This window comes from Tachysurus vachellii, chromosome 12, assembly GCF_030014155.1.
Source record: "Tachysurus vachellii isolate PV-2020 chromosome 12, HZAU_Pvac_v1, whole genome shotgun sequence".
Lineage (NCBI taxonomy): Eukaryota > Metazoa > Chordata > Actinopteri > Siluriformes > Bagridae > Tachysurus > Tachysurus vachellii.
In genome coordinates, this window is record NC_083471.1 from 26,745,462 (window position 1) to 26,747,961 (window position 2,500).

The following is a 2,500-nucleotide window of genomic DNA, read 5'->3' on the forward strand; positions in this document are numbered from 1 at the left end:
ATCGTACCCGTCACTGTGAATGAGCTGTTACTATGGAGAGGTTATCAGAGTGCATTAATATAAACCTGTAGTACAGACAGAGCCGCTGTTAGGCAGAATGAACCAACACCTTCTGACCAATCAGAGTCCAGAACTCAACAGTGATGGAGCCTAATGTGTGAATTTGTGTAAAATATATAAAAACAAGTCAAATGTTTTACAGGATGTCTGAAAAGTTAAGAGCCGTTGAGAACGTAGTGAGAAAAATCTCACCATGGCACAATACAGAGGCTGAGCTAACGAGTAGAGCGTGAGGATGAACACGTCACACACAGGTCGTAAATAATAAACACTGAACGCAGTGGATTTATCTTTACTCTGATCCTTTCCTGATGTTTTCCGTTCATATTGTAGTATTTCACCTTTATAGAATTCAGAGCAAAATTTGTGGTATAAAAGTGTAATATCGCTACACGGCTATGGACAAGGAGACGTTTCGAGGCTCTGATGGGAAAAGTGTTGCATTTTTGGCTCTCCTTCAAATTCAGAAGGGATAATTCAGAGTGACAGAGTGACCGCCTTCATACACACACGATGCCACTGCAGAATAACAATAAGCTGGAACGGAAGCTTTCCAAACGACTGCAGCGAGGAGACTTTTAGCACACTGTGCTCATAATTATAAGATTGAAGGAGAAGGAGGAGGAGAGGCTGAGTGAGGAATAAAGTGGAAATCCGACCGAAACGGTCGTCAGGTATCGCATTAAAACTTCTAAACGGACCAAAACAGAACTTCTATTAAACATCGTATGAACACACTATTTTTATACATGGATAATATAGCTAACAAGTTAATGGATTCTTATAGCCTCTTGTTTAGCATCATGCTAAAAGTTGCTGGAACTCCTGATTAATTTGTACAATATTAAAACATTCACATTGTTGTCAGCGAGCTTGTTTGTACACAGAGGTGAAGTGTTAAGCCTCGCTGCTAGCATGCCATCGTTTCACGGCTTAACACATGTTTTTTTTGTCCTGTAACAGTGTACATAATACAGCAATAACACAACACACTCTCAGTAAAGAACTAAACTGAACCTTATCACTGGGGGAAGTCGTGGCCTAACGGTTAGAGAGTCTGACTCCTAACCCTAAGGTTGTGGGTTCGAGTCTCGGGCCGGCCACAACTGAGCAAGGCACCGAACCCCCCCAACTGCTCCCCGGGCCCGCAGCATAAATGGCTGCCCACTGCTCCGGGTGTGTGTTCACAGTGTGTGTGTGTGTGTGTGTGTGTTCACTGCTGTGTGTGTGCACTTTGGATGGGTTAAATGCAGAGAACAAATTCTGAGTATGGGTCACCGTACTTAGCCGTATGTCACGTCACTTTGATGAGCGCCACCCTACTGGAACTGCACAAATGGGGTGCATAACATCACCTTTACACGTACTGCAGTGTCAGCTAGGTGTTATTTATTAGCCACACCACAGATTTATATCTCGCCCATTTATAATTGTCAGCAAACGGAAAAGAAAACCGGACTAGGAAGATAATCGTTACACAGACATACAGCACTGTGGAACATCTAACATTATACAAATAACTGTGACGGTAAATATGATAGAAGAGTGATTTATTACTCCGTTTGCTTTTGTCTCTAGTGAAAGTGAGATATCAGAACATTAAATAAGCAATTTGAATAAAGAATGATCTAGCTGTCTTGTAGTGTTTTACTAATTTTCGGTGTTAATCTCTCTCAGCTGTCAATTCTGATGAATAACGTGACAAGGGGTTTTTGACCAGGGGTAATCATTGCTCTTTTTATTCCTTTTCCTTTATTTATAGTATATTGTTGATATTATTTCTACATTATTATTTCTGCCTTATATTCTGAAATGTATCTGTGTCCTTGTGTACTTTAAAAGTGTCTAAATAAAAATGAAAGAGAAAGTGACGTGACATACGGCTAAGTACGGTGACACATACTCAGAATTCGTTCTCTGCATTTAACCCATCCAAAGTGCACACACACACACACACACACACACACACACACACACACACCGTGAACACACACCCGGAGCAGTGGGCATCCATTTATGCTGCGGCGCCCATGGAGCAGTTGGGGGGGTTCGGTGCCTTGCTCATGGGCACCTCAGTCGTGGTATTGCCGGCCCGAGACTCGAACCCACAACCTTAGGGTTAGGAGACAAACTCTCTAACCATTAGGCCACGACTTCCACATGAACTCTGCCTGAACTCTGGCTCACGGAAACGTGTCAGAAACTAGACTGAAGTTATGACATCATCCATCAAATCATTCAGATGTGTGACGACACCATTTGTTACCCTTTTCATCCTTTTCTCCTCTGACACTCTCCTACATACTTTTTCATAATCTACAATAAAGCTTTGATGAAATAATGTAATGTAAATGGCTGTTAAACGAAACCCCCACACGGAAACGTTAACTACGTCTATGTGCAGTATCTGATAACGTGTGTGTGTTGTGTATAAAGTTTC

The 2,500-nt window shown here is 42.0% G+C and overlaps 1 protein-coding gene across 1 annotated transcript in view; it reads right to left on the minus strand.

Moving 5' to 3' along the window:
* galnt9 (polypeptide N-acetylgalactosaminyltransferase 9) overlaps positions 1-2,500 on the minus strand; it is a 60,105-nt gene that overhangs the window by 55,873 nt on the left and 1,732 nt on the right. The window lies entirely within an intron of this gene.